General features: G+C 44.9%; 1 protein-coding gene across 7 annotated transcripts in view; it reads left to right on the top strand.

Annotated features, from left to right (window-relative positions):
• FBXO34 (F-box protein 34) overlaps positions 1-16,867 on the top strand; it is a 39,348-nt gene that overhangs the window by 6,680 nt on the left and 15,801 nt on the right. For all 7 annotated transcript variants that reach the window (XM_036385149.2, XM_036385148.2, XM_036385146.2 and 4 more), the window contains exon 2: positions 6,927-7,005. The gene's annotated coding sequence lies outside the window, so the exon portion shown is untranslated. The remainder of the gene's footprint in view (positions 1-6,926; positions 7,006-16,867) is intronic.

Below are 16,867 nucleotides of genomic sequence, written 5' to 3'. Positions count from 1 at the left end.
ACTCTTTAATTCCTCTCTAATTGGCAGAAAGCCAAGCATAAAATCTTCTTCATAAGTCACCCTAGAGGTTTCTTTGTATGTGCTATTATTTTCTTTGCGTGCTAACATCACTGAAAATACTTTTTCTTTTTTTTTTTTCCCTCCCCCCAAGTCTAGACCAGGCATAATTACATTCGTGTGTATGTGTAGGCTTGAGTGCTGCCATGCTGCAACACCCAATTTGAAGTCCTTGGGCAGTTTAAGACCAAAATTTCTTGTAGCATCAAAGGCAGCACTATCCCCTCTGCATCTAGGGAGGTGAAGTCATTTTCTGGTGTATCTGAACTTCAAAGACAGGCTCCTGGTTTGTGCCTGTGGTCTGGCTTTCTGAGATGTGGCATACTGCAGGCTGTATTTTAAAATAAAGAGTTTGGACCCTGGGTTCAAGCAGGACTTGTGCATCAGTGATAGTGGCCAGTGTTGCATTGTGGATTAATTATGTTCTTGTGCTTCCAGAGCACCCCAGTTCTCTTTTCATTTATGAAACTCTTAATTGAGGTCTTTGTTCTGAGCTTCACCTTTATTGCAGAGTCTAAAAATCCTTCCCATCATGAAGCCTTTGCTCTTGTGTTGGGTCTTTTAATGTTTTTATGTCTTCAGAGCTTCTGTGCTTCCTCCCACCCTGACTGCTGAGGCTGAGACAAGCTCCCTGGAAATGTGCATGCAGAACTGCCCCTTCTTCTCCTGCTTGAAAGGAGGCTCTGGCTTTGCCATGATGTTTATTGTGATTTTTTCGTTCATTTTCTATTCTATTCATTTTTCTATTCATCCTATTAATTTCTATTCCCTTTCTGGCTTCCTGCACGTGTCCTGGTGCTGGGGAGAGGAGGATCCACTGCTGAGCACTGAGGACATGCAAGGCAAGGTACCTGGACACAAGTGTCAGGCACTTGGGAAGGGAATTCTAGAAGAAACCTCACCCTTAAGGAAATCTTGTTGCCTGAAAGTGGATTTCTACACCTCAGTTTGACCATCAGGGCACCAGAGCTTGCCAGCAGGTGTGGGACAGACTTAGTTCCTTGCATTTTTTCACTTTATTTCCTCTCTAAAAGAAGGATAACACTCTACCATTGTTTTTTTTGTTTTTTTTTTTAATGAGGTAACTTTATCTTAATAAACAGATGAATGAGGTGATGCAAAGAGTGCTTGTTTTTGTGGGTGAAATCTCTGTGAATCTGCAGCTCCTTCTGAAACTGGGGCTGTGGGAGGATTACTGATAGCAATGAATCCATCTTCCATGTGTTAAGGAAAAAAAAAAAGTTCCTGTATTTCTCTTAAAGTGCTTATGGATTTTTTTAGATGCAGTAGGACTGCAGATGTAGTCATATTAAAATATAAAACATCTCACTTCGAATTGGTCTCTCAGCAGAAGGAGTTGGAGACGTGACTTTGGTAGAAGTTACTGGGAATTCTCTTTTCAATGCAGCTTTGCAGCCTGTGCTGTGGATGGGAGCCCAGAGCAGTCTGAGTCATGCTTCCTCCATGGAGAGGACATTTAGGGGATGCCACCAGCAGTGGACTAAACCAGTTTTCCTAATGATTGCTTTGTTCAGCTTTAGCTACTTATGGGGTTTTTCAGATGGTGTCAGCTGATGTGTCAGCTGGAGGCCATGGGGTAAATTGTAGGATAAAGAGCAGTAGTTTACATACCTTTGTAGCAAATGTCTCTGCTGCCATTCTGCACGCTCTTCTTGCCTTAAAAGGGTTTTTTTTAAGCCCTTTTTCCTCGTTTGGATCAGTAGATGTATGGAGCAAGGAAAGGGTTGTGTGTGGATTTTGTGAGGTTAACACAATGCCATCCCTGACCTGACTGAATCCTACCAAGTGAAGGCGCCAGTGCATCCTGCAGGGATGGCCCATTGTCTTTGGGAAAATGTTTTTAAGAAATTGGGAAAAACTTGGTTTTCACTTATTCCTCAACATTTTCCTGAGAGAAATTCACTCAATGGAGTGAATTCACTGAGTGAAAATTGCTGCATCTCTAGTGGACCTATACAGAGCAAGTTTGTTGATGTTGCTTTAATGGTGATTTTAAGGTTATTTTAATATTTTTATTTTATTTTAAGGATTTGGGGAATGCCCCCTATCCCCTAGCTCCCCCCTGTGCTCCTTGGGTCACAGATAGAGAGACTTGACTGGGATATAGGTAAGGCAGAGGCTGCTGAGAGAAGCCTTGTCTTTAATTAGACCAGTGGGTATCACTGGGGTGGAGGGGAAGAGATGAGTGAGCTTTTGAGCCTGAATAAATGTCAGGTTGTATTTTATCAGACTTGCAGTTTGGAATCAGGGATTCACTCAGTTTCCATTTGGCTGTGGGCTGTCTGGGGCCTTCTTGCATCTTCCATCTCTTAGCTGCAGTTATGGGAAAGTTCCATATACCATTTTACAGACATAAAGCAGAGCTCTTTAGGGGAAGGAAGGGTAAATAACCCGGGTAAAATGAGCCAGGCTGCAGTCAGTAAAACTACCCAGAGTGCCAGCAAGTGATACCTGTGTCCTGAGTTTAATCTATTCCTTCCCAGTGGTCATACCCAGGAGGATTAGTGAGAGATGCTTTAACCTAAAGCTACTTGGAACAGCAGTGCTTTTTTTATTCTCCCCTCTCAAAAGTGGTTTGCTTTTACTAAAATAGCTAAATGCAGGCATGTTAGGCTTAATATGGATGTGTGTGTGGGTACCTGAGAAAGCATCCCATTAGGTAACCCTGTAGCTTTCTCCTGGGGAGATGCTGAGAATATCACCTTTGCTGCCAGTCAGGGCCAAGCCAGGCTTGTTAGCAGCTTGTAAGTGACAGCCCTACTTTGCTTTGTGGGTATTTTAAGTGATGAGGGTAGCAGAGCTCCAGGGAGAGGTGATAACGTCTGTGCTGGTTTTCTTCTCGATAGGGAGGTGGCAGAGGAGGAGGAGATAGGACTAATTGCATACCTTCCAATTCCAGTTACTTCATTACAGAATAGTCATTGGAGCAGCCCTGCAATCTGCTCTGATAGCAGATAAGTGGCGTGGCTCGCAGCACTTCAATCTAAACAAAACTTAAGTGCTTTTTCCTTTTTCCCTGGAGTGAAACTGTAATTTCGTTATGTGAATGTCAGCCAGGACAAAGTTGTTTTTGCAGCTGTCATGATGATTCTCTGGGCTTTGTGTTAGAGGTATGTCCCCAGTGTATGTAGCAAAAATATCCTAAAATACTGCATTCCCATACCTGGAAGCTTCAGTTGAAGGCTCTCCAAATGTTTGCCAGGTGAAGATCTGTTTAGCTTTGACGTTAGATGTCTCAGAGGGTTTAGATATAAACCAGTGAAGGTTTGGATTATATTCCTTTCCATAGCAATACATGTTAATTAGCTGCTCTGTCTGCATTAGGCCCTGAAACAGTCAAGTGAAAGAGCCTGAGCACATCTCTGCTGCTTCAGAATATGAGTCCCTGTGGTGAGGGTGGTCACGTCGAAGCACTGCCTCATTTTGGTTCTCTGGTGTGGAAATGGTGTGAAATGCAGCCCATGTGATGCAAAAGAGAAGTGTCAGGCAGAGCTTGGGAGAGAGATTTTGCCTTTCTTTGAAATGGGGCAAAAGTGAATTTGTACTCCAGGCTGAACCCTGGGAAATCATAAAATCCCAGAATGTTTAGGTTGGGAGGGACCTTCAAGCCCATCTTGTTCCAACCGCCTCCCATGGGCAGGGACACTTTCCTCTATTCCAGGTTGTTCCAACCCCATCCAACCTGACCTTGGACACTTCCAGGGATCCAGGGGCAGCCACAGCTTCTCTGGGCACCCTGTGCCAGGGCCTCATAAAATACCTGGAGCTGCTGTTGATGATGATGACTTTAAGGTACCTATTTAAGACCACAAGATCACCCCAGACAAGTGCCTGGACTTTGCACAGTGCAGCACCGGCCAAACCTTCAACTCTCTTCAGGCTCATTTTTTCTGGACTGCCACAGAACCATTAAATCTGATCCTTTCCTAAAAAGACAGCTGACTGTGCAATGTGAGCCACATAAAATTCTTTGTCTCTGCTTTGGACTTGAATGGAAAAGTAGTTTGTTTTCCCATTAAATTGACCTCAACTGTCGCTGCCCCAAAGGGGGTCTGTTCTTGCAGGCTCTGCTTGGCCAGGGCCAGAGCGTGCTTGGCTCTCCCTGTGTTTTGCTGCAAGCCTGCTAACTCACTCCAGGACAATGGGAGGATGGTCATGCACTAAGGCAGGTATTTGTGAGCAGGTTAAATGTTTTGGGAAAGAAAATGTGATGCTCTTTGTGAAAGTTAATAGTTTTGTAAGTTGAGGTTTGGTTGTGTTGGTGGTAACTTGGCTGATAGGGTTGATGGTGTAGATCCAACTGCAGCATTAAGCTCTGGGAATGAATAAGGTGAAGTGGGGGTGAATTTTAAAGGAACAAAGAATACAAGGCCTCCTTAATTGAATCTTACATTTTTAGGGTGGCTTTCAGAGGGAAAAGCCCAAACATGCTTTGCAAACCAACCTGTGCATTGTGTACTGTAGTGGATCTGTGCTTTGATAGGAGCAGTGTGACTTATTTAATGAGATAAACTGCATCATTTTTTTTTTTTTTTTTTTTTTTTAAGAGGTATTTAGTTATTTGTATTGGCGAAAAATACATTTTTGCTGAGAGTCTGTAGCTGATCAGACTCCTGCATCCCTTTCTAGCCACTGATGTTGCAGGGCCAGGAGGCTGGCAGGTTGGATTGGGTATTGCCTAAATAAAAATGAGGTTCAGGCCTGGAGTGTTACCTGGCAGGGCTGCCTGACCCCCACCTGCTGGGGATGTTGACCCCACAGTGCTCTTTGCTCGTGGTTTGTTTAGGAGAAGGTTTTAGGATGTGTCTCATTTGGGAGCACAGGTGCCACGCTGCCTTTTTAAGAGGTTGAATGCCTTGGCTTTGTAGGGAAAAGAAGCCAAAAAATGGGCTGTGATATGTTTCATGCTGGCCAAGCTGCTCCAAGGGTAATCCAGGTGGAAAGGGACTCACCCATGGACGGGAGGTTCAGCTGGGTAGTCAGGAAGCATCAGCAAAGCACAGCTCCTTCCTAAGAGAGAGCAAAATTCCTCCACCTGTAGACACCATCACATACACCCAGCCTTGGCTCTTCTCTGGCTTCTGTTTGCCTTTTAATGGTCATGGAGTGCCTCAGTGCTTCCTTCTTGTCTTCCTGGTGTTTGACTCAGGGGTTTGATGGCCCCTGTGCTGTTGGAATCAGCACATGGGAGCAGGTGGGTACTTGGGCAATGTCCATGGGATTACACTGGTGTGTTTATGGCCTGGCCTGGCTGCACTGGGACTCCTCATGTGCTTCCATATCCAGTACTTAGTCACCATCCATCTTCACTGCAGAAAATGAATGGAAGGCAAATTGTTACTGGAGACCTTTCTAGGGAAAAAGTTTTTAATGAGTACCTGAAGGGCCACAATCCTATGGATTGTGTGTGGTGTCATGTGGCTGTGAGCAGGTTTTCCTTATTGCAGAAGCTGGATTGATTCCTCAGGCTGGATAGCATCTGATTTTTATATGAGGGAGGGGGAAAAGTTGTCTGACTTTAATCTGAATTTACTAGGTTCTTAATAAGAAAGACCTCTGCCCTGAGTGACTTGTTCACCCTATGTTGTGTTGCAGTAGCTCCATGGAGATGAAGCCTGCTGGCTTTATTTTGCTCTGAAATCCATTTGGCTCAAAATTGCTTCCAGAATCTTATCCTCCCTGGTACTTCAGACTTGTGACTGGGTAACCTGCTGAGTGTTAAAGGTTGTGGCAAAGCCTGGGTGCTGTGGTGGCTGAGAGGTGACACCGGCACATGGAACCTGTCCTTCAGGTGACAGGCAGAGGCACATTTCCAAGAGCTGTCTGCTTCTGCCTGTCTCATCCCTTTCTAATCTGCAGTTTGTGTTTAAAAGCAGAGGGATTTAAGTTGTTTTCTGTGCAGTTGTGGCCCGTGGGAGCAGTTGGCTGTCGTGGTGTTTGGCCCTGGAGCTGCCTTGGTGGCCGATTGCGTAAGCGAGCGAAGGTATTTGCAGCAGTCACTTGGAAATGGGGATAATTCGAGTCTCCATCAAGCTCAGGCTCCAACAGGTTGTGGAATTTATTTATACAACACCACTGGGGTGTGTGACACTGCAGAGCCAAACAAACAGAGGTTCCCAGCCCCGAGGCTTGTGCTGGGTGTTAGATAAGGAGGGATGGGGTAATTACAGCCAGGGACATGGGTGGAGGGGTTCAAAGTGGGTGAGGGCTGCATCCGTGTGGAGGACATGAAATGTGCCTCATTAATGGCAGTGTGAAGAAACTGTGTGTGCACCTGGGGTTATGGGAAGGCTGGAGGTCAGCTCTGCAGAAGGAAGTGTTGTGTGAGCTGTTGGAGAGGTGTGGATTAATAAGGGAAAGCGGAAGGAGGCGAAATGAAACCAGCCAAGCGTGCGGGGAGGGGCCGCGTTACTCGGAAGCTGACGTGCAGCAGCCCTGGCACTCCAGGGGCTTGGGGAATTTGGGTGTCACAGCAGCCACTGGGAATCCACACCCCGACCCCAAAACGTGTGTGCTTGATGGGAACAGAGGAGCAGGTAAAGAAAGGGTCCAGTGTGGTTTCTGGGGGGCTTGGCAGTCCCTCCTCTCTGCTATCTGTGCTCCCTGGGCTCTCATGGTGCCAAATTGGCTTCTGCCCAGCCACTGGGCTGGTTTTGGGGTGTACTCGATCAGTCAGCACTGAAGATCTTGAATTGGTGGTTCTCCACGTCAGCAGTGCATGGATTGTTGTTCCCATGTGCCCTTTGCTCTGGGCAAACTGGATCTTTTGGGTTTTAGGAGCTGGGTAGTGGTTGTTAATACCTTTACTCTGTCACTAATTTCCTTTTTCCTTCCCTTTTGCTCTTCAGAAATGCCATTCTCCTGAGTGTGTAAGGAACCTACAGAACTGTAATGTCTAACCCTACATGGAATAACAACTCTTGGAAGGTACCACCATTTTTAAACTCTATAGCTTTGTTACAGGTTGGGTTAATGATGTGCTGATCTTTGCTTCAAAGCTTAAATTGAAGAACTGTGTCTTATGTAATGCTGTCCCTTTGAAAGGGCTGACAGTGCTGTGATCCTCCAGTCTCTGATTTCCAGAAAAACTGGGTGCAAGCTAACACTTGGTTTGGGGTGCTGAGGGACCATCCCTGTTTCTCTGTGGATGCTGATGTCTTTAGGAAGATCTGGTGTTGCCTTAGGAACAGATGGTGGTTTCTATTCAGAGAGCTGAACTGAGCTTTCTTCATACTTGGTGGCCATCCTTGGAAACATATTGCCCTTCTTTTTAGTGATGCATGATGGTTTGCCCGTTTCTTCAATTCAGTGACCTTCTGGATTGTCTTTCTTGAGGCTTCCAGGCATATTTATAAAGAATATTGTGATGAAGTGCAGTTACACTTTAACATTTAGATTGAAATGTCTCTGCTGTTCGTGCTGCATTAACCAGCTCTCAGGCGTTGGCTTGTTCTGCTGTCTGATCCTGCAGTGATGCCATAATACTGAATTTTGGACTGCCCTGTGCATTGCCATGGCAACAGACTGATGTCACACTCTCAAGGACATTACTTCAGTGCACGATCATGCAGAGGCACAATCAGATTTGTGGAGGAGAAAGCTGACTAATGCACATCTCAAAAGCAAACAAGGGGAATGCAGGTTACAGCTGACCAACCAAGGTGCCTCAGTGTGCAAATTCCCCACTTAGAGGAGGGGCTGATTCTGTCTCTAAGGCAGGAGCAATTGTCTTGATGAGCTTCTCTTCACCATGGAGAAGCAGAGGACTTGCAGGTTTCCTGTATCTTTATAACAGGTGGTGGCAGAGATCATTGTTTCTGGGGTGGGGAAATGCTCTCTGGTTCCAGAGCTTTGAAAGGGCAGTGCTTTCTTTTAATTTTAAAGAACCTCTCAGTGGTCTTGTAAGCACCCTGAGAATACTTTGACTTGCTTAATGTTGTTCAAACAGTTTAATTGGTTTTCCAAAGCTTTTATTTTATCCATAACATTGGAAGGTGAAAGGGGAACTCCGCATCTGCATTATGGTCACATTTTCCTATATCCTATTAGCAGATTCCAAGATTGTTTAATGTGATCTCCACCCATTTCATTTGGCTGCAACCTTTGCTCCCATGAAAACAAGGCTGATTGTTCTGAATTGCTGTGTGTATGTGCTTTGGCACGGCATGAAGGTACCTATAATAACACAACCATTGTCTGGAAAAAAAGGCAGTTTGCAGTAATAACTACAAATAAAAGGGTGCAGTCCAGGGGCAGGACAGATAATGGTCGTTTTCCCACCCACTGCACAGGGCAGATCCTTAAACATGGTCACCCCTCAGCATGACAGGGCTGTGGGCTTTAGCCTGGGATGTGAATACTGGGAATAAGGGACTGAAATATTTGCACGTTGTTCCAAGTTTCTCTTTCCTGGCCTCAGTTCCATTGCTCATATCTACGGATGGGGAGACTGAATGACTTTTGCACAATGCAGTGTTTTATTTGCATGCTGTGAGCAGTTTAACAAGTGTGTGTGTGTGTGTGTGCTAAATGAAGCATTCCCACTTTCAGTGAGCAGCTGATGCACCCTTAAAGTAAAAAAAAAAGGATTTAAAAAAAAGAAAAAAAGTGCCTTTAGGTTGAACAGTGGGGTTTTGAGGGGTGACATTGTGCTGTGTGCCCGAGCGGATGGTGGGTCGTGCCAAGGCTGAATGTTAACTAGAAATGCTGTGAGATGCAGCAAATAACCAACTCACACTCCTTGGTGCTAAAGCAATTTCTGCTCATCTCTGCACTTTGTGGGTAAAAGCTGTTATAGTACAAGATTTGCAAGTAATGTGATTGTTTTAAATGCTCAGTGTCACAGGAATTGAGGACATTTAACAGAAACTGGCATTTCTTGTAGCAGTTTGGTTGCCTCCCGGGACAGGAAACTGTGAAGTGGTAAAAAAGAATCAGGGAAGGAGTTTAACAACCCTCTCTGTAAATCATGATGCTTGAATTCAGATCCTGGCCTTGAGCTGAAAGGACTGGGAGCTCTGCAGGACCCAGTGATTCAAGCTGCTCTGTAGAGAACAAGAAGATAATGGTGATGGACTATCAGGAAGGCAGCCTTGCTGAAAAGAGAGCCTTTATGATACAGTCAAGGGGAAGGAAGTCTGGAGAACTCAGAAAAGGAACAGATGTTTTTGGTGGTGGGGAAAAACTTAACTATCCCTGTAGCTTGCTCTTGCAGCGGAGCCAGCAGGAGGAACTTGATACCAAACAAAAGTAGGCACACCCAGGATTTAGCAGAGGGATCCTGGAAAGCTGAAAATCAGTGCTTTGGTGCTTTTCTGTTTGACAAATACCTTATACAGTGGCATCTGGCAGATATAATAATAGATGTGTGTGCAAAGGTGTGTGTAAAACAGCTTGAAGGTGTTAGATGTTTCTCTTTAACAGCAATAAAAGAAGTATTGATGTATGAAGTGATACCCAAAGTGGGGAGCCAAGAGAGATGCTGTTCTCTGAGAAGGAAATAATGACAGGAGATGCATTAAAAAAGAGGGTGAGGTTTTTTTCTAGGGTGTGTTTATGGATGGTGATGACTTGAAGTGTGATAAAACAGATTGCTGATCCTATGTATCAAAGTACCAGCGGCAATGATTTTTTAAGCTGTTGAAACTTGCATCCACCAAAAAATATATATCTATTTCATTCTTCCTAATAGGTTAATCCACTGTAATTGGCTGTGAAATCAACCTGGGGGAATTTTCCCATCTGTAAATGATGCACAGCCTCTTTGCTGTCTACTTGGCAACCGTACCTTCAGATAATTAAAAGCTGTTTTTTAAATCCGCTTTTCTTTCAACTCTTGTTTTTCTGCATCTCGCTGCTTCTCTGAGAGCTGACAGTCACTCTTCTGGCCAAGGTGTAAAAACCAAGATAATGTGCTTTTAGGAAAGGAAAACTGCAGATGATCTTTTTACTTTAATTTTTTTTAAAAAAGCATAAAAACTACAAAACTAGGTGAATGTGAGGAGCCTTTTAGCATGCATGTCACTGCTGCATTTCTAAAAGTAACTAAACTTTCCCAGTCCAATATGGAAAACTTTGACTTTCAGAGCTCTGGTGCCACTTGCCCTGCTAAAATCAATAACCAAGCCTCCATGGTTCACTTAGGAAGCAGTTCCAGTTCCCCAGAAATTACAGGAGTTGCTCAGCACAGGGATCCTCTGGTTTCAGCACATACTTTCATTGCTCTGTAGTGTTTTGAGAGGCCGAAGGGTGGGATGCAGCTCCAGTGAATTTCCAGATTCCTAACAGTGTGAGGGACTGTTTTTAATAGTGATGATAAAAACAGCTATTCCCAGTTGGAGATTTAGTCAGTGGTATAATTATCAGAGCTATGAAATAGTGCAGGGATGGCTTGGGATGGAAAAAACTAAAGCTTGAAACTTCTTTTCTTGAGGGAGCTGTTTGAAATGATTTCCTGCAAGCTCATAGAGAATTGGTGAGAGATGTCAAAGGGTGAGGGCTCAACATTGGTGATTGCTTTGGTAATTCAGTGTTTGGGCTGCAGCTGGCTTTTGGGAGAGAATTGGTTGTTGAAAGCCAGGGGGATGAGGGGGAGCTCTGGAGTGGCACATTCGGTTTGTAAAGTGCTGAGGATTTCCACAGCAGGGTCACAATCCCCAAAGCTCCAAATCTGGCTCACTTAAACCATCCCTTCTAAACCACAGCTGTGGGCTCCTTATTTTCTGCTTCACTTCTTAGTGATTTGGTGGGGTTTATTCATATTTTCTCCATTTTGTCCAAGAGGGGAAACTCTGACAAGAAAATACTGTTTGTGCTGGAGGGAGCAATGGGAATATTGGGTTAGGGAGCAATGTAGGTATTTTTTCCTTTTTCTGTCTTTATTATAAAGTTGTTTTTTGGACCTGTTAGAGCAGAGACCACAAAGATGCTCTGAGGACTGAAGCACCTCTGCTCTGGAGCTGGGCTGGGAGTGTTCACCTGGAGAAGAGAAGGCTCTGGGGAGACCTTGGAGCCCCTTCCAGTGCCTAAGGGGACTTGGGAAAAAGAGGGAATGTGACTCTTTATGTGAGCAGATAGGGGTGGGACAAAGTGGAACAGTTTTAAAATAAAAGAGGAGAGATTTAAATTAGATATTGGGAAGAAATTCTTCTCTGTGAGGATGATGAGGCCCTGGCACAGGGTGCCCAGCAAAGGTGTGGCTGCCCATGGATCCCTGGAAGTGTCCAAGGTCTGGTTGGACAGGGCTTGGAGCAGCTTGGGATAGTGGGAGGTGTTCCTACCCATGGCAGGGTATTAGAACAAGGTGATCATGAAGGTCCCTTCCAACCCAAACCATTCCAGGATTTTATGTTTCCTGTGTTTTTTCATTAAAAAAAATTCAAGTCTTGTAAAACAAACCTGAATCTGACGTTTCCAGTGGACTTTAGAAAAGTTCATACTTCCACAGTGGTGGAAGTATGAACATGGAAAGGATTATTATTATTAACATGGAAAGGATTGCACCAGAATTATTTCTAGTGTCCTCTTATAGGTCTGTGCCACTGAATTTTGGAGAGGAAATGTGAAAAGGGAAAGGCAGAGGCAGAAAGCAGAAGTTGTCACAGTTCATAAACGTGCATAAGTTGTCTTTTACTGAAATTTCAATTCTATTTTGGGGCCTTTCTTTTTCCTTAAGAATGAATTACAGTGGAATTCGTGCTATGTTTAGGATTTCTGAAACTTCAATTGTGTCAGTTGCTAGGTGTATTGACTACAAAGCTCTGAAAATATCAAACTATTTTTTACTTCAATAATTCTTGAGTTATTAGTGGAAAAAAAATCTTTAAAAATAGAGCTAATAAAAGATTAAAGATCTGTGGAATTGGTAGGTTTCCAGATTAGCTTAGATTTCAAACAGTCCTTTGAAATAATCATAATGCAACAAGATATTGGTCTGTACTGCAGTTTACCAGTCAAAACCTCTGAGTTTTGTGAAGCAGAGTTGGTTCAGCAGATGTTTTGTGTACAACATTCTCTTGAGAATTTCTGTAAGCCCAGGTGATGCTTTGTCTGGGAAGGATTTGTAGTGTGTCCCCTTGGCTGCCTTCTGTCTTCCTCTTGAGCCCTTTGGCCATGACGTGGCACATGTCTGTGCTTTGGCTGCTCAAAGTCCTTTCTGCTCCCTTTAAAGGGGTTCTGGGCTTTTTTACAAGCTGCAAAGCAGTTTAGGGTGGGAAATGCCCTGATACTGCTTTGGGATCATTCACCTGCATTTGTGTGAGCCCAGCTCTGCTCACCCACGCCCTGGTCCCTCCCTGTTCTGCTCCTGCTGCTGTGTCTGTGTTGGATGAGCTCTGCAGGTGCCTGGTTCTGGCTGGTGGATGTCCAAGGGGGTCCACTTGGGTTGTGATGTTGTGCCAAGTGCTGTTGTGGGTCTCCTCTGCCTTGCTGTGCTGTCCTCCTGTCACTGCTGAGGGTTCCAGCTTTGTGTTGCTGCCTGTCACACCCTGGTGTCCTGTTTCTTTCCTTTTCCTTGCATGACTTCACACTGCAGGAGGGGTGCTCATTCCTGGCAGCCCCAAGGATGTCAGAGGGTCCCTCCCAAAGAGGCCTGGTGGCAGTGGAGCTCTGGAGACCTCTGGTTGTGTAAAGAGTGGCTGTTCCCTGTGCAGGAAACTGGGGCTGAGAGTCTCCAGAAGGTGTGTCCTCATTCACTGAGGAGCTGTGTCACCATGTCCAGGAGAAGCCCTCACACCTCTCCAGAAGCTGTGTCCTCATTCACTGAGGAGCTGTGTCACCATGTCCAGGAGTTGTATGAGAATGTGAGAAGGTTGGGTGGCCTTCATGGGAATGAGGAACCTCATCAAGTTCAAGTCCAGGTGCAAGGTGCTGCTGAGGAACCTCATCAAGTTCAAGTCCAGGTGCAAGGTGCTGCTGAGGAACCTCATCAAGTTCAAGTCCAGGTGCAAGGTGCTGCTTCTGGGTCAGGGCAGTGCCAGGTGTGAGTACAGACTGAGAGAAGTCACTGAGGACAGCCCTGCAGAGGAGGACTTGGGAGTTGTGGTGGATGAAGAGAGGGCTGGGAGCTGTGTGTGCTCACAGCCCAGAGGGACAGCTGAGTCAGGGCTGCTTCAAAACAGGAGTGGGCAGCAGTCAAGGGATGTGATTCTCCCCCCCAGGGTGCCCAGAGTAGCTGTGCCTGCCCATCCTTGGAAATGTCCAAGGCCAGGTTGGATGGGCTTGGAGCAACCTGGGATAGTGGAAGGTGTCCCTGCCCTTGACCAGAGTTGAAACTGGGTGGATTTGAGGTCCCTTCCAACCTGAACTTCTCAAGAGTTCTGGTAAATGGGATGTTTTAGAGAGCTCAGAGACTCAGAAATCTGAATTCCAGGGATCCCAGTGGGGTCTGCAGCACCTCTCACAAGAAGTCAGAAGTGAATAAAAGAGGGACACTGGGAAGTGGCCACTCTCCATAGAGGGAGGAATATTCCTGTCCCTCCTGAGACCTGACATTAATAACAAGCTGTGAGTGATTGTAGTGGGTGGCTCCTGCTGCAGGGACAGACACATCCACCTGACAGACAGCTTGGCCACAGGAGGTTGTTGCCTGCCAGGGACTGGAGTTGGAGATGTCACAGAAGCACTGCCAAGAGAGCTTAAAGGCCAAGATAAAGTTCATGAGATTACTGATTACTGTTGTGGACAAAACAGAAAAATAACATTTATTGATGGCTAGAATAGTAAAATAATAGTAAGAAACAAGCATAAAACCAACACCTTCTCTCCCCAGTTTCACTGTGGGGCATGACCTGCTCTGCCATGGAACATCCCTTATCCTTCCCTGGCCTTGGTGGGGTTTTTCCTCATTTTATCTCTGTCAGTGTTTTTCACCCTTTCTGAAGTGTTTCCTCAGTGGTACCTGTGGTGGGACATGAGGAGCAGGCTGGAAAGAGCCTTGGGTAGCCCTGACCTCCTGCAGTAGAAGCTCTTTTAGAACCTGACATTAATTAGTGGTTTTATTTATTTTTTTAAATTTTCTTTTTTTTAATTTTTTTTTGTCTTAGATTGTAATGTGTTCTTTAGGAACTTTTATGCTTTGTTTTTAAGACACAGCTGGAAAGCCCAGTGAATCCCAGACTTATTCAGAGGGTGTGGGCAGTGGTGTGTCCTGTTTGCTTGTGGGTGGGTGAGTTGTTTTTAGTTCCTAAGGAATCTGTTCTGGTGGAAGTTTGCAGATGCAGTGAGGCACTTTTTGTTCCAAAATGTGAAAAATAGTTTGAACTTGTTTCTGCATGAAATCTGTCCTGAAGTTGGGGATACTTGGATAGCTCTTTCCCTAAGTGCAGAGCAGACTTTTTTGTAAACTGCTGACCTATACATTGGGGATTTCTGAGCTCAGCATTTTTGCACTGTCCTTGCAAGGTGGAAGATGGTTCTGTGTGAAAGTGTGACATTGGGGCACCAGCAGTGGCCTACTTTAGACAAAAGCTTGAAAAGATTGAAGGTTTTGTGACAATTCATGAGACATTGATACTAAAAATAGCGGAAAATGCTTTTATGTGAGAATAAGAGTGGATTCAGGAATATGATAGGAAAAACTTGGGCATTTTGAGTGACAGAAATCATGGAATCATAGACTGTTAAAGGGTTGGAAGGGACCTTAAAGATCATCTCCTGCCAACCTCCTGCCATGTGCAGGAACTTCTCCCACTAGACCAGGTTGCTTAAGGCCTTATCCAGCCTATCCAAATATTTGCAAGTAATGGCACAGTTACTTTTAAAGCTCTTTTTTTGGGTACTATTATATTTAACCTAGTGTTTGTGCTGCTGAGTAAGGTTTGCTGAATTTGGATTTGGAGACCCTTAGGAAAAACCTGGACACTTTAGAGATGCCTAATGGATTTTGGAACTTCTCAGCCCTGCAGTGGACTGGAATGAATCCATATGGAGGAAACTGCATTGTTCTGCTTTGAGTCTTTTGTGTGTCTGTGTTGGTTTGGTTTGCTTGGGGTTTTTTGGGGGCGTCTTTTGTGCCTCTGTCTCTGCTGAAAAAGCATCCACAGTGGTATAGGACAGAGAAATGCACGTAATAATCTTTTGGTTAAAGGGTAAAATTCCACATAAATAAATAAAAATGAATTACCCCGTGTTCTGCTACACTGTGTAGGTCTGGACCTGTGATCAGGGAATATGGGGTGGTCTCAGAAAGGAGAATTGGCAACCCAAGGGCTGGTTCAAACCAAGTGAGAGCCACTGAAACCTGGTAAAGCCATATTTTGTTCAGTGAATTGAGTTTTAAAGCTGATGAAATTAGTGCTTAACATTGAGTCACCTGTGTGGGGTTTTCCTTGTTAGCAGAGTTCTAAAGAAGGAACTGTATTTATCTGATGGATATTTAGAAGGCAGCTTTAGGTTTTTTCTGATGTTTTAGAAACCATTTCATACCCCATGGAGAGATGTGCAGGATCAATTATTCCTGTGCCTTTTGTGCCATGGTGCAGGGGGCCTTCTTCCCTGTGTAGTGTCCTGGAGGAGATTTTTGCTGTCCTGGTGACATTTTACTTTGTTACCATTCACCAATCAAAAGTCCAGTCCTATGCTGGAGTACACAGATGCAGAGATACACAAAGATACACTTTTGCAACTGAGTTTATTTCTGTTGTGTTACAAAATCTGCCCTGAAACAGGAGAAGGAAACTTGAAGAATTAAAATGGGTCACTAACAAACTGTTCCTGGTGAACTGGTGAGGAATTTCTGTCGGGCAGGGCATGTGATGGTCACTTTATGAGCTGTCACAACAAAAACAAATCCACCCTCTGCATGCCAAAGTGAGTCAAGTGCACCTCTCCAGCCTGGATCCCTGCTACCACAGGCAAAACAGGGTGATGAAATGATTGTTGGGGTTATAATAACAATAATAATAATAATGATTTTTTTTAAGCAAGCTTATATTATGTTCTTGAAAAAGATGGGATTCTTCTTGCTGGTTTTGACTGGCTTTCTCTAAAGTGGGACAGGTTGGCTCTGTCCTGGTGTTCAGGCTGATCTTTCATAGAGGCAGTCTGGGTTTCTGCCTCTGGTGTTTGTCCTGAAACTCCCTTTTCACGTCAGTTCTGCATCTTGCAGCCCTTTCTAGCCATCTTTGCATGTGCAGGAGCAATCCAGCGAGCCCTCAGCCTCACAAAACCAGGGCACCACGTCTCCAGGGCTCTGGGAGTGCTGCTCTACTATATTTGGAACCAGCTCTATTGCTTCTATAATAGGAAGGCTTCTGGAAGCTTTCTCCTTGCTCTCGCCCCAAGAAAGTGGCCTTTCAGCTGAGCTTTCATGAATTCACGATCTGCATGGCAAAACAGATGGACTTTTAGAGGCTGAATAATTCAGATGTGGCTCGTGGGTCATGTGGGGGTGTTGAGGGAGGATTTTTGCCCTGTGCCCCGTGAGCTGAGGGTGCAGCAGCCACAGCCACGCTCACAGGGACTCTGCCACCCCCACTTTGTCATTCAGGGCACGTGACAGTGCCAAGGGGTGCCAAGGCAGCTTTCTAGAAAGCAGAATGATGTGTGAGCCCCGTGTGTTTGTCACCAGAGCTGCAGCAGCACTGCCCAGTGAGGGATTTACTGGTTTTGTTTTCCTCTTGGATCAAGCAGAACAAATCTAATGAGCCAGTTCTTAACTTCTTCCCAGCTGAGCAGTGAGTGATGTCCTTACCCAAATTGTGCAAGGCAGCTGAAGCCTTTCAGGAATAGTCAAACAAGGGAAACATTTGTAATATTATTTTTCCCAATACTCATGCAGAGCTAAGAGGGT

This window comes from Molothrus ater, chromosome 6, assembly GCF_012460135.2.
Source record: "Molothrus ater isolate BHLD 08-10-18 breed brown headed cowbird chromosome 6, BPBGC_Mater_1.1, whole genome shotgun sequence".
NCBI lineage: Eukaryota > Metazoa > Chordata > Aves > Passeriformes > Icteridae > Molothrus > Molothrus ater.
Note: the sequence above shows the minus strand (reverse complement) of the source record. Positions and strands in the feature narration are given on the sequence as shown.